Below are 26,055 nucleotides of genomic sequence, written 5' to 3'. Positions count from 1 at the left end.
TTCCGGAAGGTCTACAAGGTTGGAACTAAACAATATACAAGGAACTTCTATTAACCTTCTCAAGTCCCTAAGAACTTTATGGATGAGGAACCTGGAGCTTAGAAAGATTAAGGTGTTTAATCAACTTGCTCAATGGAGGGTTAGGTTAGGCTGCAAAGCAATGAGATCTCGGCATAGCAAACGTGACAGCCATGGCTTCTCATACCTCACTCCTAAAATTAGAAATCTCCCCAGTGACCAAACTTATCCTTGTCTAAATAAGAAACAAGGACTCATATCAACTAGATAACAAGTAAGGAACCTAAGGTAGTAGTATTCTCTGCCACTCCTCTAAGACAAAGACAACTCCCCTCTTTCAAGACAACAGAAGCCACAGAGTTTTGGCCTGTGTCCTTCCTCCGTCTTTGCCCGTGAATATGGTATGAGGACAGTCTGAAGTTTTACAAAGCTCTGTAGACATTTTGCTGTCTCTCTTCTATTTGGGCTACAACTGATTAATTTGATTGACAGTCAATCTTGATGTCAGAACTACAGGGGATAGTAAAATGTGGTTTATTTACTTCACACAATTCCACGAGCTTCTTGTCATAAAATGTTTTAAAGCTAATAATAAATTAGTTTATTGCTAAACCTTGAACTCAGAGATGGCCTTGTCGGGGCTGGGTTCCGTGTGAAGAGACACATGGTCACAGGTGTCCTTCTGATAGTGCTCATCTGCTTGGGGCGGGTCAAGACCTTCTCAGTAACATCAATGTCCTTGTCGCCCACGAATAATGGTAGAATGTTTGTCTACCAAACCTTTCACCCACTGCAGGAGCTCAGGAGGAATAGGCTGTCAGCCAATACTCTGGACAAACTCCGTGGAGAATTCTCCTGATTGAACTCGGACCACGCCCTGCTTTTGCTGAAGCAGGATCAGAGATCTGCCTGCCGAGTGTATGGCTTCCCAGAAGATTAAGAAATACGTTTGATGTGGCTATGGAAAGAGGACAGGGTAATTCTTGAGGTCTGATGGGGAGAGGAGGGTTCCAAGCGCAATGTTGGGGTTTGGCAAAACTCAAAAACATCATGCCAAGACCTTTTGCCTTCACTTTTAAGTGCTGACCCAAAAAAAGTTTACTGAGATCTACTACTCCACAACATTGTACTTGGGACAAGAGACAAGATAAGGGACAAGACTGAGAAGGCCTTAACACTTACCCCAATCCTCCTCCTCCACTCTTGCAACAGGAGATTTTAACTTGCACAGTTGTTTGAGTAATGACACTGGGAAGCCAGCAACACAGAAAGAACAATTTTAATACATCCCCTGTGAAGACGTGTCACGTGACGAGGACACATATGACACAGGACCACATCGTTCATGGTTGGATGAACACTGGTGTCATGTGTTAAAGGGGTTGGGTTGGGGCAAGGGTATCATTGTGCTGAGTCTGTTAGTTTACATATGGCAGATGAGCTACTTCTAAGAATTCACTAGTCTTGGGGAAGGCAGTTTCTCCCCGAAAAGCAAATATTTTAAGACAGCAAATTATCAGAAAATTTAAAAACAGTAATTACAGCTAGGTGTGACAGTCTGCACCTATGATCCCAGCACAGGGGAAGCTGAGGCAATAAATTCTATTGTGTGTTTCAATATAGCCTGGGCTATACAGGGAGACCATACCTCAGAATGAATGAATAAACATTGTAGCCACTGTAGTATAGGTAACAGAACCTACTCTGAGCATTGAAATCAAAAGTATTTTGTATACTTTTATGTACGTTGTATGCAAAAGACTTAGTATATGGGTGGAGTGCTTACACACCGTTGAAGCGGTAAACAGAAATAGAGAAGCTACTGGGATTGGTACCCTTACCTGGGCTGCGGACTGGCTATGCGAAGCTGTTTCTCTCCACTGGTTGTCTCCAGCACTTGTGCAGCCATGGTTACCAGCAAGAGGACTTTACACATTCTCTTGAAAGTTTTAAAAACAGAGAAAGGAGTGGGTAGCTAGGGCCACAGACTCCTGTGCACTAGAGAGCATGGGACGTGTGTTAAGACGTAGGGCTGAGCTTTTTCCCCTGAGAGCCTCCTTGAATGCACAGTCAAGGCTCCTGTCCTTTGCACGGCCTTTCTCCAACCCACTGACTAATCCCTTCCTCAGTGGGTGTTCCAATAGCAGAAGAGGTTGTTTTTATTATGTTGCCTGTCAGACTTCTCCAAGGCTTGCTGGGAAGCTGCACAGGACCATTTCATGCCATGCAGTCGGTACATAAGTGACTGCTGAATGGATGGGTGAGGCTGGGCCTCTGATCACAGACCCTGGGAGACACAGAAGGGGCCTAGTAGAGAGGCACCAAATAGATGAACCTTCTTTTCATCAAGACTGAGATTTTGGATGGTCATCAGTGAATCTTCTCTCTGGTACTGCAAATTATCTAACAAGGGGAGCCTGAATGGGGAGTTGGAAGCAGGAAACAATATAATTACTGTCTCAACCTTCACTCAGAGAGACTAGTTTCCAGTATGGTCAATAGTAATCCAGTTTTAGCTGAGTGTGGTAGTGTAGGCTTGTAATCTGCTAAGTCACTCACGCCTGAGAAAGGCCAAGAGTTTGGGAAACAGTGTATCAGTGAAGGAAGTCATGGCAGGAGCTGGTGCAGAGGCCATGGAGGGGTGCTGCTTACTGGCTTGCTCTCCATGGCTTGCTCAGACTGCCTTCTTATAGTACCCAGGACCACCAGCCCAGGCATGGCACCTCCCATAGCAAACATCAGTTCCTTCCCACATCAATCGCTGGTTAAGATAATGCGTCACAGGCTTGTCCACAAGCCAATCTGGTATTTCCTCAGCTGATGCTCCCTTTTCTAAAATGAGAAGGGGCAGTTGCCAAGCCTCTGTTCTCACCATGGCTTGTCTCCAGTGGTAGCAAAGGTGATAACACCGCTCCCCGGCGAGACTGTACCCACTTGGCAGCCACAGTAGACATAGTCTCCCTCTCAATACAGCCAGCACACTCTTTCCAGATTTTAACGACTCAGCCCAGTGTGGTCCCACCTATCCACTACACAAATCCCAAAGAAGAAATCGTCCACCTTCTATTAACACATGCTGTGTCTACTCCCAAACCCAGAGGCCGGTCTATGCCACCAAAGCCCACTGGCTAGCTGTGTTAGAATGAAAGAAAATCAAGGTAATAGAGCAGAAAGAGGAAGGTGAGGGGTTGGGGATTTAGCTCAGTGGTAAAGCGCTTGCCTAGCAAGCGTAAGGCCCTGGGTTCGGTCCCCAGCTCTGAAAAAAAAGAAAAAGAAAAAAAAAAGAAAGAGGAAGGTGGGTGGGTGCTGGGCAGTCAGAATGACTGACAGATGTATACGTAGCAGGCACTATGGTAGCCCAACAGCAAACCTGCAGCCATTCCCACTTGCTCCATAAGCCAGCTGCCTAAGGGAATTGGTACAGAAGGGAAGAGAAAATGATATTTGTTTCTTGTCTGGTGAAGGATTGGAGAGAGAAAGGGAAAACCCATGACTTAGAGATCTTGAGTGGCAGAGAAGAATGAGAAGGAAGGGGGCTGATGCCGGGATGTAAATGTAATGAACAATAGAGACAATTAAAGAGGAAGTGCTTCCCCTCGTTTGTCAGCAGCGCCTGTGAGGAACAAGAGCAGTCCCTTCCCTTGAGCCTCAGCTGCTCACTGCCTTTCCAGCCACCTCCTAGGGAAGAATGAAGCCCTAACAACCAGCATGGGGTCAGGGCTGGCCTCCACCCAAGCCTGAACAGTACCCCCATTGAGGGACCTCAGGGGCAATCCTGGTTGCCTCTCCCTTCTCCCACTCCCCTCAATGGGCCGTTTGTGGGATTAACAAGGACTGGGAGACACATTGCCCATCTCCTCCGAGGCCCCAACAGCTGCAGGATTCCTCAGGAACTCCTCGGGGCCCTGCACATCCTTGCAAAGACACGAATGGGAGGGCTGCCGGATTCTGAAAGGGGTCTCCAGGGGCCCGCTAGATGAGAGGGGGAAAACAGTCCTCCTTCATTCCGGGCTTTTTCCTCCATCTCCTGAAGTAGCCACTCTTCATCCTAAGAGCATTCGGTTTCCTGTCTTCTCCCAGCTCAGACACACCGCGTGCGGCCCTCCTCGATAGCTGAGTCAAGAGAGAGGAGGGATTAATCTTTCTCAAACGCTGAGGTCACAGCTAGACATCCATGGCCAAATATTCATCTTTATTTTCTGCTTCTCCTGCTGAAATAAAATGGAACCAGAAAGGGCCCGCGTGCCCACTTACCCAGAAGAACAACAGGCAGGGTTGTACCATTTCTCCTGTGCTCTGTAAAGATAATTCCTTGTCACCCACAAGAACCAGACCAAAGCAGTTTCCAGTGTAGACGCAGGTGAGCACGAACCATCCCTGACTTTTGGCTTCCATGGCATACAAAGATTTTTTTTCGTGTGTGTTTTCATTCGAAAGATGCAAGCTAATCCCCTGCCTCTGTCTTTCCTTAAGACCTTGTTGCAGATGGAATCCATGAGAGACAGTACAGTCGAGAGAGATAGAAGTGCGTCTACCTGTAGGGCTGAGGACATCGAAGGTGGCTCAGTTAACAGTGTGCTTGCCATAAATGTGGGCCTGCCCTTCACCCCCAGTGGATACATCCAGTCTGAGTGACAGCACATGCCTCCAATCCCAGCACTGGGGAGGTGGAGACAAGCCGATCTCAGCAGTTCACTGGGCTAAATAGCCTGGTGAGTTCCAGGTTCAGAGAGAGACTTTGTCTCAAGAAGTAAGGAAGAGGGGGGGAAAGTGACTGAGGAAGACCCCAGACATCAACTCTGTCCACATGCACACGCACACACACACACACACACACACACACACACATGAGTACAAACCAAACACACACTGGCCATGTGCACACACACTAGTGTATATATACACCTATGTACACACACATGTACACACATACACATTTATTGGTAAAAGATAATTATTGAAGCATAACAGCGCAGAACTCCAGATGTGGAGTCATTAGTATTCATGTGTTTATTCTCGTGGGTGGTACAATGAAGGAAAGGGGTTCTCTGTGGGATGGTGGACCGTGAGAGGTAGCCTGGTCCTCAATCCCAGAAACCCTGAAGAGACTGTAGGAACTTCAACTGCTTCCAGGTACCAAGCCCCTGTCACTAGTCACAGCCCCCCAAAGATCTGTGGCAATCAGTTACATAAGGACAACCAACATCTTAAGCCCCCCACATATAGATTAGGCATCCCTAATATCTCAGACAAAGACAACAGGAAAAGGATGTGGTCTGTGGTCACATAGGCTCAAGACAGAGATCGCCATTCTAATGAGGTACTTAGAGGCCTGCAGGGTTTAGCCAATAAGCTTTCCTTCCCAGACATCCCAAGGTATTTAATCACAGGCCCACCCTGAGAAGTGGGGTGTGGTTTTAAACATCCACTTTCCACCAAGGAAATAAATGATTTGGAACTATAGACTGTCTCTTTTTATCGGAATCCGCCGTGGGGAGCCATGGAGAAGGTCTTTGTCTACAGAGCCGCTGTCTAATCTCTCCTAGAAGGCCTCTCTGCACTCTCCCAGCCATGACAGCCAACAAGCCCAAGCCTGCAGATCTGAGGCTAGATCTGCCCTCAGGCCCAGATTCCATTCTTAGTTCTTAGCTCTTCCTCGAATGGCACCTGAGTGTTCAAGAGCCTGGGAACTTCGCAGGCCTGGGGACCCCAGAGCCAGCTCTGACTGTCCCATGCCTTAGTCTGTGCTCTCCCACCCCAAGCAGTGGCTCGATGCTTCCCTGTGGCCCAGCACCTGCCCGGCACAGTGTGGGACAAGTGCTGCCAAACTCCCCACATTCTGCCTCCCCGAGCAGTCGCCATGCCTTGCAGCAGAGCAAATGCAGGACCATCAATCCTACACTCCTCCAGAGACAAACCGTGTGCTTCATAGCAGACAGAGTTTGGAGAGGGAAATGGTGCAGCTACATGCCTCTATTAGTTAGCTATTGGGCATTGTTATAAATCAGAAGCTATGTGCTTAAAGTCTCATCAACATGACTACCCAAATGTAAACGGTCCCAAGATAACACCAAACATGTTAAATTGGACAAGGAAAAGCCTAGAAGTCTTCAACCCTACACAAAGAACTGTGGAAAGCTGGGAATAGGCAGTGTTATACAGGCTAAACTGGCTACATTTAGGAATATATATGCATATACATATACAATACACAACTGTACATATATAGTGACAATTAGTGGAAAAAAGAGGCCATGACTTTGAAGGAGACCAATGAGGGAGCCTGGGGGGGGGGGGGGGAGAAGATCGTAATTTAATTACGATCTCAGAAAATAAAATAAAAAGAATACCTAGCAGACAGAAACAATTTATGACACAGAAAGGGGTATTTATTTTAGTTTTAGAGAATCCCAGTCCATCACAGCTGGCATGGTGGCTAATTTTGGTTGTCAACCTGGCAGAATATAGATATAGAATAGATATAGAATTCCTAGATATAGAATTCAAATGAAAACCCAAGCAGCTGAGCGTGGCTGTGAGGGATTTTTTTTAAAATTGTTTGAGGTGGGAAGGCCCACCCTAAATCTCTGACACATCTCCTATTAGCAGGGAATACAAGGACAGGGAAGAAGGAAGCTTTTGCTTTTTGCCTGCTTACCCTCACTCTTGCTGGCAAGTTCATCTACTCTACTGCTGAGTCATTAGCTCACTGATATTCTAGCCTATTTCTTCTGGATTACAATACACTCTGAAGTCCTGCATCTTTCTGGGAGTCCTCTGGGACATTGGCACCAGATTGGGACTGAATAACTACTGGATTCTTGACCTTTCTTTCCAGAGACAGCCACTGTTGGACTACCTGGACCTCAGCCTGTATGCCACATCAGTGCCTCCGTCTTTAAGGTCTTCATTCACTTTATGAGGTCTTTAGAGACCATGTGAGCTCCACTTTCTAAAGGTTCTACAGCCTTCAAAATAGCATGGCAAGGCTGGGGACCCATCCCTCTCGAGCCTGTGGGATCCTGATTTAAACCTTATCATCTTCCCTAACAGAAAGCAGTGCCTGACCTGCTCTAAAGGATCCAAGGTGCTCTTTGCAGCTAGCCTAGTCGTTTTGTTTGTCCGTTTATGTTTGAGACAAGGTGTTGCTATGTAGCCCAGGTTACTCTTGAATTCATGTTCTTCATGTTCTTCTTCCCTCCACTGCCTGACTTCGGGGTTCTGGGCATAGTCAGTCCTGACCATTGTCCCTGCCACTTTTGAACAGCTCTTACTCATTAGAGATCACACGAGGCCCTAGCCTGCCCAAATGCCAGACAAACTTCATTAAGTTCCATTAAACATTCAACCTTTCAGATAAAACAATTTCCACATGAAAATCATTCCTGCCTCCTTCTGAACCTTTTCATTTAGTGCCAGATTATGAGTCCTTCCATTTTTTCCTCCCATAGCTTCACAGATGATATGGTTACAAATCGGCCTCCTATCACCTGGCTATTTCAAAACCGAGTTGTTTATCGTGGGCCATTCCAACTGTATGGAACTCAGCCAAGGCGAGATCAGGTTAAAACACACACGCCCTGGCTGTCCCTGATAGAAGGATTCTCCTTGCTCTGATGCACCCTAAGACTTCATCTCGTCATGTGACCCTGAGCTCCCGTAGTGATAAAACTCATGAGTCTGTCCACGTGAACTTCTGGTAAGCCGGTCAGCTGCTGTTCTTAAAACCTAATGCCTAATTTTCATTTTTCTTTGAAATCTAGTCTCTTGCTAGCCTGTCAGTCTAACCTGGGGGTGCTCTTTGGGGTACATTGATAGGACTCAGGGACTCTCTCCAATGCACATAACCCACAGATGCTCAACCATGCACATCTTCTGGGTTTCATTCAAACTGTTCAAAAGAGTGGAGGCAAAACTGAGAAAGAAAACCAGTCACACCGCCGTGTCATGTGCAAACCTCCAACCATGCAATACAAAGTAACACTGGAGAGCTCCATCCGGTTTTCCCACCGAGGAACGGAGCCCATAGGAAGCACCTATGACTGGCCATGGGTGTTGTTTGACATTTTGCATTGTGACCTTTGGATGGGAGGATGACTCACTCAGTGTTGTCCCTGACTCGATGCAACGTAGAATCCCATGGGTGCAGAGGCTACAGCTTTTCAACTTCTCTAATGCACTAGACACTCATCTTTCAAGTTTTAAAGAAGTCTATTGATTATTATTATTGTGGTTGTTAAAGTAACCTTCCCAAATTCCATGTGTCCCTTCCTACGACAGATTCTTTTTTTTTTCTTTTCTTTTCTTTTTTCAGAGCTGGGGACCGAACCCAGGGCCTTGCGCTTGCTAGGCAAGCACCCTACCACTGAGCTAAATCCCCAACCCCCCTACGACAGATTCTTATACCAAAGCTTTTCCAACCAATGGGAGGCCTCAAAGCTACACCAAAACCAGTGTTATTTTCCCCCAAAGTTTTCTGCAGAGATAGTAAGCCCTCTTCTTGCAGGAAAAGAAGAAGCTGTGCAGAAGCTAACAGGGATCTCATCACCATTGTCTTGCTCCCTGCTCCCGTGTGCTCATCATGTGATACTAGGTTCACAGAAAACTTGTGAGCCTTTTATTCAGCAGATCTGAATGTGAAGTCAAGGCAGCTCTCCGGGTGGAAAATGTCTGGTTTAAATACAAAGATCCCATTTGGCAAAGTCATGTGAAAGGACGACTGCATCTCCATCAGATGTTTAGCCTCAGCCATTCCCCAGCTTCCTGACTAACAGAGGCTGAGTGTCAGCTGAAAAATGGATTGAATAATAACATGAATATAAATAAGTTGCTTCTTTGGAGTTTAATGGCGGGGGAAATGTCACTTAATGTCACGAACACATGCTCGAATGCTCGCACGCCCACACAATCACACACATACACAGAGAAAAAGACGACAGAGAGAGAGAGACAGAAAGAGAGAGACAAAGGCGGTTATGAACGCTAAATTTAGACTTTAAACTATTATAATTATGGGATAAACTAAAGCAAGGGGAAACTCACGGAATCATATTACGTTTGGAGTTCAAGCCCAACGCAGTGTTGATCCGTTGCCTATAAGATCCTATTACAAATAACACACAGGGTCAGTACACCTTGCCACATTTCAGTCTTACAAGATCGTACTTTGTAAGCTGGGCAAGGTGACCCAAGTCTGTGGTCCCAGTAATCAGTGGCTGAAGTAGGAGGATTTGCTCAGTCCCCGGAAAGAGACCCTGACTCAAAAACAGACAAACAAAAACACAAAAACACAAACAACTAAAACCAAACCACCACCCACAAAACCATGAGAAGCCTTTGAGAAAGAGTTACCCTCTCTCCCTCTTTCCAAGCCCCGGTTCTAACCATAACACAATCTCATCCCTCATTTCCAGGAGCCAGTCTGGTACTATATTACCTGCATAATCCACCTGTAACCTCATCAATTCCCCACATAGTACCACTAACCCTTCCATCCATCTCTTCCTTTGTTTCTTCCTATAAGGTGTTTTCCCAGGCTTCAGAGCCGCCTTTTCCTTTGATATGTAAGTGTAATCATTTGAGCTGTAGGAAGTCTGGTGACCCTGTCAATATTTCAGAGGCTCAGCTATTGGATGTTCTTCCTGTGAGGTGGCCAGCGACCATCCCCTGCCTCCAGTCCCTCCTGGTTCGTCTTATCAGTTCTGTCCCTGTTGGCCATGTTCGCAGCCTTCCTTTCTTCATGCATGCTCTGTTCCTGTCTTGGTATAGAGCACCACAAAAAGAAGGTACATTATAAGCAGTGCTTCCACTAGGAGGTTAGAGAGGAGCTGGGCACCACTGCTGCTACTGCTGGGCCTCAGGACTCTTCCTGTCCAAGGCAGAGTATCTGTGCTCCAAGCGGACTCCTTGGTACTGTCTTTGTCTTCTTCCACTAAAGGAAAACTCAGTCTTCAAGAGGAAGGAGGATGGGGAGGGAGGAGAAAGAAAAAGAGGGGGGAAAGAGGAAGGGAAAAAGAGGGATGGTAACAGATATAATAATAGTAACAATAATAATGCCTATACTAACTCAACCATCCTGAAACACTGTTATGCCTATAGTCTGGTACTTCGGCAGTGACTTAAAATTTGGGGCAGGCAAAAACAAATTAATAGGATAAATGTACAAAATTACTGGAATATTTTTTTAAAAAAGAATCACACTTTACCTTTATGATATGGTGGCATTCCGTCCTTTGTGTTCTGAGGTAGGGTTTCATGTAGCCCAGCCTTGAACTTGCTTTGTGGCTGTGGATGACCTGGAACTTCTGATCGTTCTGCCTCTACCCTCCAAGTACTGGGATGGGAGTTGTGTGCCACCTTGGCTGGTTTATACAGACTACGCTAGAGATAGACCCTGTGGCTTCATGCATGCCAGGCGAGTCTATTAGTTAGGGCTTCTATTGCTGTCATAAAAATACCATGACCAAAAGCAATTTGGGGATGTAAGGGTTCAACTTATATTTCCATATCCTTCTTCATCATTGGAGGAACTCAGGACAAGAGCTCAAACAAGGCAGGAACCTGGAAGCAGGAGCCGAAGCAGAGGCCATGGTAGGAGTGCTGCTTACCGGCTTGCTCCTACAGCCTGCTCAGCCTGCTTTCATAAAAAATCCAGGGGGGTTGGGGATTTGGCTCAGTGGTAGAGCGCTTGCCTAGGAAGCGCAAGGTCCTGGGTTCGGTCCCCAGCTCAAAAAAAAAAAAAAAAAATCCAGGACCACCAGCCCTGGGATGACACCACCCACAAAAGGCTAAGCCCTCCCCTAGTAGTCACTAATTAAGATAATGCTCTGCAAGCTTCCATATAGCTTGATCTTACGGAGGCATTTTCTCAACCAAGGTTCCCTCCTCAGATGACTCTAGCTTGTGCCAAGTTGACAGCCAGTACAGCAAGCACAGTGCCACTTAAGTCACATCCCCAGCCTGTTGTTTTTTAAGGCTATTCTGCCTCCAAATAGATATTTTAAAATTCTTTCAGTCGTGGAGGAGATTACTTCCATGATGTTAAAGAAAATCGTAACCCAAGGCCATTCATAGCTGCAAGGAATCCAGGAAAGCGGGACAGATGAGCAGCAGAAATTACAATTGGATGACGTCCTTGTCTGTGCTTTCTGTGCCTCTTAAGACCACTGGGTCATAGCCACCTCCTGTGACCGGGTGGCACCTGTTTTTATAGATGGACGCTAGCCGGAAAGATGGGAGAGTGGGGCTCACCTTCATCTGAAGGAAAGGTCTCATCCCATAGTCTCACTCAAACATCACCCACCCATGATGGAGTCCTGCATTAGTAACCACCTGTACTCCTTTCCCATCAGGCAGCTGGTTGGTTCCTCCACCTCCAGCTTCCAGTGTTCTAAATAAGGCTGTTGCAGTTGATGTGTCTATATCAAAATCGGAGTCTCTGTGAGAGACAGATAGCATCCTCACATTGAAGAGAGTTCAACATAGAAACCACAAAAGACAGACAGTCAGAGCAATGAAGAGTGAGCAGTCACTTCTAGTCTGGAAAAGTGAGAGGAAGTGATTCCCAGGAGTCCTTGGGAATGGAAGAGGATGTTGACCAGGAACTGCAGCCCTTAGAAGAAGAGCATAGTCCCCTTAAACAAATGCTCAGGAAGGATCTGTGGGAGCCCCTAGCCACTTTGTTTTCTTCTTCCAGTCCATCTGGAATCCAGGGGCAAAGAGCCTTTGATATGCTCTACTCAGGTCCACCTTCGGGTAAGACGGTAAGGGGGAAGGAGTAAGCAGGCCTAACGGGCAAACCAAAGCATTATATCATACCATGACTTGCCTGCCAGGCACCACCCAGTATCCATTGTCCAAGGACCTCTCTTTTCCTTTAACACTGTGAAGGCCAGCAGAAAGTCCCCCCCTGCCCATCCCCACCTTCTCTCCAGAGTGTGGGTGGGTAAGGCTTCTCCTGGGCCTCTTCCCACTGCCTCCTGCCTACCTCCTACATTTTCATCCCCTCTCACCAGCCCACGTCCTTCTATTCCATCATCACCTTCTTCCTTCCTTTCTCTCAAATCATCATGAATTCAAGACATAAACTATGAAGCAGACCCGAAGGTTATACCGGGTGAAGGGAGGTGAGCTGCAGTTGTAGAATAAGAAACCACTTGAAAACACATTATTACAAGTATCTCCTTTTTCTCCACCATGAAGAAAGAATTACAGTCACCTCATCCTCTTGGAACCCCCACCTTATTCTCTTGACAAACTTCCCTCTAAAACCAGAATTCTGTCATATATTCCATTGTCTAACCTATTAGTTAGTGCTTTTTTTTTAAAAAGAATCAAATTGACAAATTTTATAAAGTTTCATTGGAGTCAGAGTGAAGAACAGGGTAAAACAAGGACATATGTATGCAGGGTCTAATGTTCTCCTTATTTAAAATTTCCATATTTGTTTATCATAAATTTTCCTCATTCTTTCTTTTTAGATGTTATATTATGATACGATTTATTTTGACCATTTTGGGGGAGGGTGTTCCCTTTGCTAAAGTCCTACCCAGAACAAATATGTTTCATTCAAATCTCCTTAATGCTGGCCCTCCTGAGTGAGGAAAGTTAGAAGAAAGGACTCATCTCCCTATATTAGATGTGGTTATAAAAGTGCTCTTCCAACCCGAATAATAAATTATCTTCTCAAATTACAGAACTGTCCTCTGACTCGACCTGCCATCACCTTCATGAGTACAAACTGTACCTACTTGCAGAAGATTGTCACAAGTCTGCTTGTTGACATTGACATTCTCTTATAGAAGGATGGTCATGGGACCTTTCTACTCTTCTCAACCAGTTATATGTAATTCAATCCTAATTACATGCAGCCTCATGGAATGGTTGGACGTATACATAAGTTGGAAGGTCTATGGAGAAGGCCTCTTGTATGTGCCATGGGGAAGCCATCATCCATTCTGGGTGCAAACCCCCAGTGTGCCTATTCTGGTATGACATAGACTCTTTGTAACCCCTCATCCATACTCTGTCAGCAACCCCAGTGAACTCATTGGTCACCCAGGGTGAATCCAGTGGAAGGGAACTTTGATTTGTCACTGGAACTGCCTAAGAAGGTAGTTAGCCGTGCCTAGTCCCCTCTGTCCTCTGCCACCCAGAGAACATTCCCACAAGGCAAGTGAAACTTTGCCTTCAATTTCCCGACAGTCTTTTGTTTCACTAATTTATTTATTCACTTTACATCCCAACCACACCCCTTCCCTCCTCTTGCCTCCCTCCCCCAACAGCTCCCTCCCCTTCTCTTCTGAGAAGGAAGAGGCCTCTACTGAGCATCCATCACCTCACCCTAGCATATCAAGTCTCTGCACGATTATGCGGACCCTCACCCACTGAGGTCAAGCAAGAGGACAGTTAGAGGAATGGGATCTACAGGCAGGCAACAGATTCAGGGACAGTTCCCACTCCAGTTGTTGGAGACCCCCATGAAGACCAAGCTGCACCTCTGATACAAATGTGTAGGGAACAAGGTCAAGCCCATAGACGCTCTTTAGTTGGTGGTTTAATCTCTGAGAGCCCTCACGGGTCCAGGTTAGTTGACTCTGTTGGTCTCTATTCCCTTCAGATTCCCACAATCCTTTTCCCAGCTCTTCCGCAAGACTCCCCAAGCTCCATCTAATGTTTGGCTGTGGGTCTCTGCATCTGTTTCCATCGATGGTTCCTGACAGTTGTGAGAACCTTTTCCTTGTCATCTCTCCCTTGTCAGACTGTGAGGGCCTTTGGGGTTGCAAATGATGCCTTGTCTATCTCTGTAGTGCCCATGTCCTAGCTCACCAGACAAATTCTAAATATTTACTTAGCACTAGGACACAGGACAACACTTTGCATGTTCAGTCCGTTAATCATTAAATATAACAAGAACTTCTCTTTTTATGTATACATAAAAATTCCGGTCTCCAAAACCAGCTGGCAAAAAGGAGTGGGGCGATCTACTCTAGTCTCACTGGCTACGTCAGACAGTTGACAGCCGTGTCTATGGCCACACTTGCAGGCAAGGTGTTTAGGCTTACCCAGAGAAACTCACATTTCCTATTCTTAGGTATCTACCAGCCGATCTAAATAATTTTGACTAGATATCAGTAGGCAGAACAGAGCACAGTTCCCTAACCTCCACTCCCCAGGAGTTCCTGCACTAATGATGCTAGTATTTCTCCCAAGCATCTCAAGGCCGGAAACAGAGGATCTTTTTACCAACACACAGAGGAAAAGCTGGGTGGGAAAATCACTGACGCTCAACCCAGTGACCCGGGCGAGAACAGCTTTCATCAGAAGCGAGGTGCAGAAGTGAGTAGATGAACGAGTTGAACTTTCTGGTCAAAGCCAGAAACATCGGTAAAGGCACACGTGGAACCTTCGCAGAACAGACAGCATCGGTGAGAATGCATGGTCCTTTACAGTAAATTCACTGTGGGAAACTAGTCAGGCCCAGCAAGCTGACAAGGGTCCCTTCACCCCTGTGCCAAGGACAGTTTGGCCAAAGGACATCTAGGGTGAAGGCCTCAGTCAGGGCTAATCTCCATATCCCGGAATAGTCCAGAGAACTCGTCCAACCTGCCAGTCTGCCTTGGGAGAAAAAAAAAAGCCTTTGGAATTCTTTGTCCAGCTCTGCTTGGTATACACTGGAATAATTCTTCTGGGACTTCTCTGGTGACCTAGTCTTCACTATAATGACATCCCTCAACAGATCCACCAGCCCTCAGATTCTCCCAGACACTAACTAATAATAGGTCCAATTAGAAGTGAAGATTCCAAACAGATGAGACACGAATTGATATACATGACATGGCTGCCACAGATCCATTTCTTCCCCTGACAGAAAAGAGATCAAACTGACCTTGAGGAGGAAACCTCCTTTTCTGAACAGTTACCATGGCAACCGGAACCCTCTCTCTCCCCAGGGCACCTGCCCACAGGCTCCCACCGGCCAGCTGGTAGGGAGGGTGGATCGGCCACCTCTGTTCCAAGTCACTGTGCTCATTTGACCAACAAAGGTGCCAACGGTGCCAGTTGGCCTCGTGATATGGATACCTGCCCACGAGGCATTGGCCCAAACATTGGGGACTTTCACAGAGGCCAGCCAACAGCTGGCAGGCAGGAACTACCAGGTCATTGTCATCTGGGGCTGAATTGGAACGTGCATACAAGACACAAAGGCTGTGTCTGTAACCACAGCATCTCTCCCTCCCAAGAGGTGTGTTTTCAGCACCAGATCCTCTGCTCTGGGAGGGGCGTGTGGCTGAAGGTGCCTTTTAGAGGCCCCGCCCACCCAGCCTTTTTTAGGGGCGCCCTGCCTTTAAGCACGGTGGTGTAGAAAAGCGTTTCCTGCCCCATGTCTCGTTTTATTGCAAATGAGAAGGTTCGACATAAGTCACCCCAGGCCAGTGGGTTCAGAGGTAGAGCCGGTAACCAGAAGCCATGCAGACTTCCTCTCCTGGCCCCACACCAAGGCCTCCAAGGATCTCTTGTCACATGAGGTTAGTGTAGTTTCACATCCTCTAAGCAAAGCTCTGTCGAAACTCTCTAGTATCACATGGCATTGGCTCAAAGCAACCACCTCACTCAGCTGCTGGCTCCCTGTTCCAAGAGTGGATCAGGAGACCTGGGTTCCAGTTTCAACTCAACCTGCATGACCTTGACAAGAACCAGTCCTCAACCTTGCATCAGAAAACCAAGTGGTCAGAGTTTCTAACCTTAGGGTCCATTTCCTCTCCTCCGAATTACCCTCTCTACCTCAGTTAAAAAAAATTATTTTATATTTACTTACTTACTTACTTACTTACTTACTTACTTACTTACTTTGGGATTCTTGATTATAGAGTCAGGGTTTTTCTGTGCTGCCCTGGCTGTCCTGGAACTCACTCTGTAGACCAGGCTGACCTTGAACTCAGAGATCCACCTGCCTCTGCCTCCTGAGTGCTGGGATTAAAGGCATGTTCAACCACCGCCCAGCATTTCTGATGCTAACCCAAGAATCTCCAAAGACTGGTGTACATTATTTCAACTGTTCAAAATCAGACATCTCAAAAATATTAAGTCAAGCGAAGGAATCTTTATATATAAGAGAGCACATGTTTTATGGTTGTAATATGAAATTCCCAGACTAACGAATGGTAAGACACAAACATACACACAGACGCACATACATGCTCTCACACGAATAGCTGTGGATTGCCTCAGGGAGTGTGGTAGGACCAGGAGTTGCTTGGGAAGAGGAACAAAAGAACTTTGTGAGTTGAGAGTATACATTGTCCCTGGTTGTGTTTATGTCACCCAATCTTTGTCAGAACTCATGGACTACTGTTCGTCGGATGGATTGAACGGTGGAATGGCGTTAGAAGAATGAAGTGTAGGTTGTAGAATCCGTGAGCATTTGGGTGTTCCTGACAAAACGCTATAATGAGTTCCCCCTTCTCTCCACCCCATCTCTCTTTCCTGACACTTGGCCTTTTTCCTAGTAAATGAGTCAATGGGACAGGCGATATAGCTGCTGTCCTACGATGACTAATCACTCTATGCCCAGCCCTCAAGGGCAAAAAGAAGTTCTCTGCAGCTAGAACTCGACCTCTAGCCTCCCCCTCCTTGGCTTCCCAGCACTGGTCTGCCTATGGAATCAGGTCATCATGTGGTGTGTGCCTCTGCTCTCTGCTTGCTGACATTTCTGATGTAACTTCAATTGACACAAACCCAGTCAAGGCATTTCAAATTTAATGCTAAATATAGTCAGAGTATATATTTTTATAACCACTCTAGGAGTTAGTACATCAACTACCCAAGGACAGATTACAAATGTATTTTTTCCTATGCTCGCTGCTCTACTAGCCCAATAGGTAGATCCCTAAATTATTGATTTTTGTGATCACTTCTTTTTAAGACCTCAAACGTATTCTTGGTTCTCTCCCAGTGTGCTTACTTTCCTCTAAAATCTTTAAGCATGAAAATGCTCACAGGCGTCAGTGGCAAATGCTATGCTTTGGGAAAAGATTCACACTGGTTCCGCATGTGCACAGTTAACATTATTTAGCTCTACGGTATTGTGATGTCCCCTCAGCCATTCTAATTCACTCTAATGGCCTCTAATTTCAGCCATTTTTTCCAGAGAAAATTCCCACCTCTTTCGTTCTGACCTGTGTGTGTATGTGTATGGGTGTGTTTGGAGGGGGTTTTAATGCCCATTTTAAAGTCTACAACTTTGTAAAAAAAAAAAAAAAAAAAAGCACTTGCTATACAAGCATTAAGGCCTAAGTAAGATCATCAGAGCCCATACAAAAGTAAAATAAATAACCATGTGTGGTGATGTGCACTTGCAAGCCCAATACTTTCAAGTTGAGAGGTAGATCCTTGGGGTCTCCTATCCATCTAGCCTGGCCTAATTGGCAAGCTTCAGGTCCCAGTGAGAGATTATATCTCAAAAACCAGACTGAATGGATCCTGAGGGATGACATTGAAGTTTACCTCTGGCCTGCACACACATATATACAGGCACACGCACACACACTCCCAAACACACACACCAGAAAGAACTGTAGATTTGATAAACATCTTTCCAGAAAGCTGCTCCCACTTCAGCCCAGTGCCCATGCACATTTGTTAAATATTAACATGATCTCCCTTTCATGAAGGCTTTTATCTCAAACACAGGTCTTCTACTTTCTCTGTTTCTGCACCTGTACAAGCACCCAAGGCACACAGCTAAGAGACAGGTATAAGCAGCCCTTATGGGTAATCAGTTAACCAAAAGACTATCCCAGCAGCCCGGATCTTCGCCTAGAAACCATAACAAAGATCACAGGAATACGAGAAGACATTCAGATTTAAAATGCTGCTATTTCCCAATCAAACTGACTAGAACCCAGGCTGAAGATGGATTTCAGTGTTTTCACGTCACCAGTTTCTCAATAGACCATTTCCTGTCCTCCTGCAAAGCTTGGTTCTCAAGAGTGAACTCTGCTCCCCCACACAGTTTCAAGGCATTTCTGGCAGTCACCAAGACAAAACTTTGTATAGCATATCTAGAAATGTGTGTCACAAGACCTCATCTTCTGTGCATATGTGTGACCACGGCTTCAAATAAACGGTTCGATAATAAATTTAAAATAACAGAAGAAAGGGGTAGGAAATAAGAGAAATTTAATTTCACCATCATTGTGGGAGAGGGGCAGAATTCAAAAAAGCACAATGAAAATAAGGAGAGAAAAAAACAAACAAAAAAACACACGCAAACGTGAGTCTTAGAATCTGCCTTAGACAAAAACATCTTTCCATTTTGCAGAGAGGGAGGTTGGCCCCCAAGGAGATTTCCATTTTAACAAAGGTTTTATAAAATGTATTTATTTTATATACATGGCTGTGTGTCCCTGCATGAGACTATGTGTATCGTGTAATCAGATGCCCTGAAACTGGAATGATAGGCAGTTGTGAGACATCTGATATGGGTGCTGGGAGCCAAACACGGGTACTCTGCAAGAACAATACATACTCTCAACCAGTAACCTGTTGCTCTAGTCCTTAACAGAAGCTTTATCTGAGAATCTGAATATGAGACCTTTTATAGTGTTGTGTGTGTGTGTGTGTGTGTGTGAGTGTGTGTGTGTATGTGTGTGTGTGTGAGAGAGAGAGAGAGAGGGAGAGAATGGACTTCACAAATACTATACTCTAAGCCTCCTACTTCACGGATACTGGAATTGAGGTTTAAAGAAATGAAGTCATACAGTTACTGAATGGAACTATTTATCCTCCAGAGAGAGGTGACTTTGGCCCCTTTCTGTCTTGTTCATCCCCTGGCTCCCTGACATGAGCAATTGGTATATTTTTCCACTTTCTTATATGATGTGACTGCACCAGTACAGGCTAAAGGTACTTATCTCTTTAAGAAAAATAGCACTCCTCTTGGAAATAAGTAACTCAGCGGTAGAGCTCAGTGGAGCATGCATTCAGGCGCCCATGTTATATCCAAGCAGTTTTAAATCGCTCTCTGTATCACCAACCTTGAAGGGTAAATTAATTATCATCCCCGGCGTATTCCCATGTTGGACTGTGTAAATAAATTTAGATAAACACTAGGTTAGGATACTGAAAGATTTCAATAAAAATAAAATCTTATTTCAATCTCCTGTTCTTAAAGGCAAATTGTCAGGGACCTTTGCTTCATTTATCGAACAGGTGGACAAATAATAATGCCAGCAGAGAAGAAGATTCTTGCCTTCTTAAATCTGGTAGTGAAGAAAAACATATGTCAGATGTTGGCACACATGGGGAGATGAGGGAGTAGGCTCCTGGCTGGAGAAGAGAAGGGTACCCACTGTGCAGGGTGCAGAAGATGGCCTTACTAATTAACAGGTGACAAGAAATGAGGAACCAGCTCTGTGCAGATCAGTGGGTGGCTGTTCCCAAATTTTGAGCAAATGCAAAAGCCAAAAGCAGAGGCGGCCTAGTCTTGGGACAACACAAGGGACAGCTCATCCAGTTTCTTGGTATTGGAAGGTATGGAATAAAAGAGAACCCACCTGCTTTCCACTTAAACCAGTGGTTCTCAACCTTCCTAATGCAGTGACCCTTTAATACAGTTCCTGATGTTGTGGCGATCCCCAGCCATAAAATTATCTAGTTGCTTCTTCGCAACTGTAGTTTTGCTACTGCTATGAATCGTAATGCAAATATTTGTGGAGACGGAGGGTTGCCCCAGGTTGCCCACAAGTTGAGAAGCAGCTGCATCGTATTGTTGACCTTTATGGTTACATAACGATGATGGTGGTAGCTTGAATGGGAGTGTCTTGGACTGTGACAGAATCAGCAGAGATGGTGAGAAGCTATTAGATTCCTGCAGGTGGAACCAGCTGGGCTTTCTGGTGGGTTGGGTGTGGAGTATGAGAAAAAGAATCAAAGGCATCTCGGGTGGAATCCCCATTTGCAAGAATGATAAAGGCCAGGGGAGAAGGACTTGGATTTCAGGGGATTATGATCGTGAGTCTAGTCCCAAAGGTGCCTCCTAGATACCCAGTTAATAAAACTGATTGACATAATTAGCAGACGAGTCCTATTAGAGGTGTGTCTCGAGATTGCAGTTGAACACACAAAGGAGATTTATCTGCGGCCTGGAGACATGAATGTTGGTGTCATTAACACACAGATAGTAGTGAAAGGGATGAGAGCAGATGGCATCACCTGCTGAGAGTAGACAAAAAGGAAAATACAGGGTCCCAGGACACTTCAGTGCTCAGGGGTCATTGGGATACGGAGGAAAGGCCAAAGGTAGATGAAGATCCCAGCACAGAAGATAAAGTTGGAGGCTAGTATCCCCAGCAGGCCATGACCCACACTGATGATTCCAAAGGCAGGCTGAACGATAACAGAACAAAGAAGACACGGGAGGCTAAATTTGCTTCCCCCCTTATGGCTGAGCCTGCCAAAGTAATAGGTGTATTTGCTGTTCGATTTTCACTGTATACATTCAATGTATATAGTACTGTGCTATGGGGGAACATTTTCACAAAGTATATATTATACTTTATGTATATATTATACATTGAATATATTCCTGTGATGGCCGCCCCTCTCTGCATCTTCTCCCCTCTGTCTCACATTACTTTTCCTCATTCCCCTAGACACTTTCCCTTCTACTTTTGTGTCATGTGTACATACATGGTGCTATGTAGCTATCTATATAAAATCCAGGGCCCGCAAGTGAGGGAATACGTGATGTTTGTTCCTCTGAGTCTAGGCTCAATTCGCTTAATCTGATTGTCTCCGGTTTCATTCCTTTCCTGCACACTGTATAACTTCATTCATTTTTATATCTAAGCAATCTCTAGTCTGTATCTAGAACATATTTCCTTTCCTTTTAGGATACAGTTAGGAGCGATGTTAGTTTAGTAGGCATCACCTGCTGAGGGTAGACAAGTTCCATGACTTCACCAACCTTGACTAGTCGGCTAGATTTCCAGTGCCCAACATGATTTCCCTCTTGTTGAGATGTAGGCCGCATTTTCTTTATCTGTTCCTCTGTGAGCTTAGCTGCTGCGGAGTGCCTCAGCAAACATTGATGTGTTCGCATCTTTGCTGTGGTGACTTGGTGTCCTTTGAGTAAAGACCCAGGAGAATTATTGCTGGGACGTATGGTAGATCTAGTTTTAGCTTTTTGAGAGACAGATACGTGTGATCACCTTGCTAGAATTTTATCTACACGGTCTAAGGAGCTCATGCCATCACAGTAGTTATGCAATTGTCTCTATTTTACAAATACAGAGGCACAGTTTAGTGACTTCCCCACAGTGGAAGCCCGGAACAACTGGCTTTGGCACATACTATACAGTTTCCTGTTTCCATTATATCAGAACAGTATAGAGTCTTTCAGATCTCCCAGGGTACACCCTCTTCCAATTGAACTTATGAAAGAGGAAGCTTACAGCTGGCCATAGAAACCTTGAATGTGCTGGTGCAAAGAAAGGAAGCTACAGCTGGACCCATGGTCAGACTCGGAGTGTTGCGCCTTCAAGTTCAAATGCAACCGAGTAAGAAAACTAAACAGAAGATAAGAGGAGTCAGATGATTCAAAGAGGAAGCTTTATCATCCCAGAGTAGCTGAAGAGGACACAGTACAACACTGTAAGGAGAGCTGTTAAAATATCACGATCATCATGTCTTTATCATTCCCGTAGCAACCTAGTTGTTCTCTGCCAAAAAAAAAAAAATAGCTCAATAGGCACCAAGAATCTTCAGCTACTCTTTTAGCACCAAGCCCTTCCCACAGCCATTTGTATTAACATTTGCAAAAGATTTATTTCCCTTTGATTCAAATAATTCCACATTCCCAAGAATATCTGGACTGGAACATGGCCAACTGCCCGCAGGGTCTGCAGCCGTCTCCTCTGTCCTGGGTAGCTCGCTCAGGGCCCATGAATAGCTCATTGTTGAAGACAACCCCACTGCAGAGAACAGAGGAAACACAGAGGAGGAATCAGTGTCATGATCTGAGCGCCAGTCTGGACTTCCAGAAATGAAGCCAGCTGTCAGCAGCAGCAAGTACCCCAGACTGTTGTGAACTGGGGTGACTGGTGCTTCCCAGACCAAGGCTTCCCGCAGGTATTCCCCACTTCAGAATCCACCGTTAACTTACCTCTAGACATACTGAACCAGATCCTTCCACATGACCACGAAGAAAACAGTACAGGCTGAAACTCCAACTGAAAATCAACCTCAAGCATTTGTATCCGAATCAAACGCACGTATTATAGAAAGGTCCAGGATAGCTTTCAGATGGTCTGGGTGGCTTACCAACTGGCCAAAAGTTCAAGCAGGGCACCGTGTCTCGATTCTCAGTTGATGGAGACTGAACTCTCAAATTTGCTCTGATGTTTGCTACTGGTTATCTACAAATATCTGTTTATCCTCGCGGGCTAATCAGCACCTCAGAAAATGATCCAAGTGCCCACTTCATATCAAAGATTAGAAAGAATTGTACCTTTTAGCTATTTGAGGGTGGTCAAAGAAACTCACAAGTTGTTTTGGTGCTCGAACCGAACTCAATGGCGGAGTGAATCAAACTCGGCCTGATGCAGTCTTCTGACATAGGGATCACACTCACCATCTCAGGCCTGTATTGGTCTCCAATCAGTGCTTGATGAATAGAACTTAGTAGCCACAGGCTTATTTTTTTTTTTTCAGCATAGGGCTAATTTTAAAAATTGTGTCTTCTGGTACATATCTGCCCTTCTTTATCTTATTAGGACTACATTTTTAAATAAGTCAGAAAAACACTATTTATGGATAAATTTCCAGCCATATTCTTTTTCTTCCAGCATTCGCAAATGCACCAAAACATATTAGAGAAAAGAGATAAAGGATCCGGTATGGCCTGGGGATCCCTGTTTGCCTAGCATGTGCAAGGCCCCAAGTTTGATCCTTGGCACCACAGGATCGCAGAAACAGCAGTGTAATTCAATGGGAGGGCCACACCCTGTCTGCAGATCCCATGGCCACATCTTTTCAAGTAAATACATATCTGACTTTACACTGAGGGCGGGGAGAGGGGGGAGATCAACCTACCTTGTCTTGACATGTCCCGCCTCTCCAACTGCTTTATTTACCATCCTGAAACTAAAGCCGAAGGCCACACGGGATCTGAACCTCTAACCTACGACGGACACCACCTTGTCTTCACAGAGGCCATTAGTGTATTAGAAACACAACGGAGGGCTGCTGGTTGGGCAAAGTCATTTTTCCTTTGACATTTAATTATCAGTAGAAAAGTATTTCTGTTTTAATACCCACATTCTGGCATATAATTACTGTAATAAAGTCTCCTTCTTCCCTTTGGGCGACTGCTGCCAGTACCATGAAATCATGGCAATGGTTGTAAAAATAAGGGAGGTCACAGCCCTCCACACACACACATACACACACCCACTCCACAGCTGATATTAAATAGCTTTAGTGGGAAAATGGAGACCTTTAAACTCTCTACCAAACTCAATGCATTCTGCATTTAACTTCTTCTTTAAAACAGTTAGTGGTGGAAGAATTCAAAAACTGCATATGACCACGGGGGGGTGGGGGGGGGAGGAGAAGGCGCTTACACTTAATTAGCTACTGAGCCCAACTTGGACGAAGCACAATAACAACCATTTCTTTGTGCTAACTATCTTTAATGCTATGCATTACATGCATTGGCCTGCCGGCTGCCCAGCCTGCTCCAGCTCTCAATTGCTTCAGTCTTCGCCTCTGGCAAAGGGCAACATTGTGGAAAGTCTCCATTTTGACATTTTGCCACTTTGGCAGAGAGAACTCGTAACAGCACGAGTACCCTCTGAACCTCTTCGCTGCGGTCTCCTGCCTGAGACACGGTTGACATCCAAGCGTGTCGAGTTCTAGAGGGATCGCCACCGTATGCCTCGGACAGCGCTCCAGGTTCTCATTCGTCCTCTCTAGCATGAGCTAGTGAGATATTTTAATCCGATCACTTTCAGCTATCCCCTTATATAATTCTCCTGCTTTCAACCAAGACCCAAGTCAAGCTAATTCAGAATCATAAAAAGGACAGGCAGGCCTCTGAGGGAATAGCTTGGCCATTTTTTTTAATCCTCTATTTCATTATGTAATGAAAATATCCTTAAGAAAGTATCTGGCTTAAAACGTAAGCTGGAGTTGCTCTATTAAAATCGACCTCAGCAAAGACGTTGCTTGAGAGCCAGGAGGCCAAGATTTCTTTTGCACTTTGGAATGGGAATCGGTGAAGTCCGTTGTTTTATAACACAGCACAAAAGCAAGTAGACTCCAGAAAGCAAGATACATACGGATGAGAACAAAGCACTAGGGTGCATTTAACATAAAAAAGACTCAAGGACACCATCTTGCTCTTAGCTCCTGGCCTCCCTTGTGGAATACTGTTTATAGAAGAAAATGGACGCCCCACTTGGGAACCAGCAAAGAGTGAGCTTAAGTGTCCCTAGCTTTTAACCTCCCAGTAACTGTACACATGTGCTCCAGCATGTATGGATATGAATGTTTGGTGACAATACTAGTCTATAATGACACCAAATCAGAAGTGACCTAAATGTCTACTGAGGGCACAATGGATCAACACATTGCATTGTGGTAAAATCCACAACAGAGAACCATACAGCAAGGAAATTATTAATAAACAGCATGTCAAGTGAAAAAGGAAAGTAAGACGTGGGGAAACACAGGAAATGTTATAGCAAGAGGGGAGTAAGTAGCAATCACCAGCATTGTTTAGAAATGCCCACATAAAGAGTAAAAACCTGTAAGGAAATCAAGGAAACAATTAGCACAGAGTCTGAAGCGATTGGAGGGCCGGGGATAAAGAAGTCATAATTTAGATTCCAGCTTACGAAATAGAGGACTCTTCTAGGATCTTAGCAATCTTTGGTTATTGTCTTTTAACTTTTTTCCATTTAAATGTTTGACCCTTTATTTTACAATTTCAAAACTAAACAACAACAAACCCAAAAGTCACTCCCAAAGAGCAAAAGTTTGAACAAAAGCCCTGCTTCGATCCAACTTTTCTATGTTAATGACAAGGCCCTGAAAGGCATGGAGATTAGGAGGGTTGCCCATCTGTCCTGTGCCCAGATGGCATCTGTGGCTCAGGGGTGTGGCTGTCCTGTACTTAGACACTGGCGCTTGGAGACGCCACACCAAATAGAAGTTCTGTTGCTATTGCCGTGCCCACAAGAGTTCAGCCTGCTGGTACCCAACCAAGTGGCCCCTGACCTTTCAAGCTTTTCCATCCCTCTCCTCACGGTAAGGGCTCTCCTACTTTGGAGGGAATAGTAAAGGAGTTGTCTCTCTTCCACAGTGACCGATTTAGGAACTCTAAATTCTGGAATCTCCAAGGCCTGTCATTGTTCTATCAGGTTTTTCTGTGCTGTGTGCAAACTGGCTCACACGTCCTTGTGCCTCACTCCTTCAGTAAAACCCACCCCCTCTCCAGGTTCTCCCAACTCTGTTCTGCAGTCGGGGATCTTGGCCCAGGCTCACCAGACAGACCTTATGCGACACCCACATCTACCTGTGAATGCACATCCTCAGTCGTACCCTTTCTGATGCATTCCACCTGACTTGCCAACACCATGTAGCCAGGATATACTATTTCACTGACACCCTGGAGCCTATCGTATTCTGTAATAGTCGCTAAGCTCTGTGCACATTTTTAAAATCAACCTTCCCATGAAGAGAACAAAGCATGAGGGTCAGTTATAGGCTTGCCCTTCCGCCACTGGAGAAGTCTCTTTGTGAACTCTCTCCCTTGGGATGTCTAACTTATGTCATTATTGTAATCGAGTCTCTAAAGCATTTTATCTTCGTTAAGAAAAAAGAAAAAGAAAAAGAAAAGAAAAACAGTTGCTGAGAAACACAGAGCCGGACATTATTCAGAAAATAAAATTATGTTGAGAAATTTCCCATACGCAGAAGGCCCTGAATTTAATCCCCAGCGTCGCAACAGTGGATGAGCAAACGATTCCCGTA

At 45.2% G+C, this 26,055-nt stretch overlaps 1 long non-coding RNA gene across 1 annotated transcript; it reads right to left on the bottom strand.

Annotated features, from left to right (window-relative positions):
* Positions 1 to 1,280: 1,280 nt before the first annotated feature.
* On the bottom strand, positions 1,281 to 15,067 carry LOC147996063 (uncharacterized). The gene is made up of 2 exons (XR_015670739.1): positions 14,906 to 15,067; positions 1,281 to 4,131 (listed from the first exon to the last, which is right to left on the bottom strand). It is a non-coding gene; the product is annotated as an uncharacterized LOC147996063 (long non-coding RNA).
* Between the last annotated feature and the right edge of the window lie 10,988 nt (positions 15,068 to 26,055).

The sequence above is a fragment of the Rattus norvegicus genome, chromosome 2, assembly GCF_021556685.1.
Source record: "Rattus norvegicus strain SHRSP/BbbUtx chromosome 2, alternate assembly SHRSP_T2T, whole genome shotgun sequence".
Lineage (NCBI taxonomy): Eukaryota > Metazoa > Chordata > Mammalia > Rodentia > Muridae > Rattus > Rattus norvegicus.
This window is presented reverse-complemented; position numbering and strand designations above follow the sequence as displayed.